Raw genomic sequence first — 575 nt, forward strand, 5'->3', positions numbered from 1 at the left:
GGTAGCCGCCCCCGGTGCCCGGCCGCCGCAGCGCGTGCAAGGGTAGCGTCCCGCGAGGCATCTCCCCCAGGTGCCGGCGCTTCAGGTAGGCCTCGTCCAAGTCCTTCTCGGCTGGGAGGAAGGGACGAGGTCACAGAGAGGCCTGCTGCTAGCCCAGAGCCTATCCCTTCACCCCCTCCCCTCCCTCGGTTCCAGGGAGACCCCAGCATCACCAGCACCCTGGCCACTAGCTGGGGCAGGGTGGGACCATCAGGTCACCGGGAAGCTGAAATGCAGATCTGGGCCAGTAGTGTTTTGTTTTGTTTTTTTTCTTTTTGTAATTTTTTTTAAGGTTTTTGTCATAGGATGTGCTTTTTGTAATTTTTTTTTAAGGTTTTTGTCATAGGATGTGGGTTTGTGGCAGAGAGAGAGAGACGGAGAGAGGGAAAGTGAGAAACCTCCCAGCAACAATGGCCACGTTGCAGTCCCTTCTCCGTTCTCCTGGGATTTGCGGTATGCGTGCACATGTGCCCAGCGTGATGTTTTAAGCAATTCCAGGACTGTACCCGTGGTCAGCCAGGTGGGAGTCCAGCGCC

The sequence above is a fragment of the Tupaia chinensis genome, unplaced genomic scaffold, assembly GCF_000334495.1.
Source record: "Tupaia chinensis unplaced genomic scaffold, TupChi_1.0 Scaffold000286_1, whole genome shotgun sequence".
In the NCBI taxonomy this organism is placed as follows: Eukaryota; Metazoa; Chordata; class Mammalia; order Scandentia; family Tupaiidae; genus Tupaia; species Tupaia belangeri.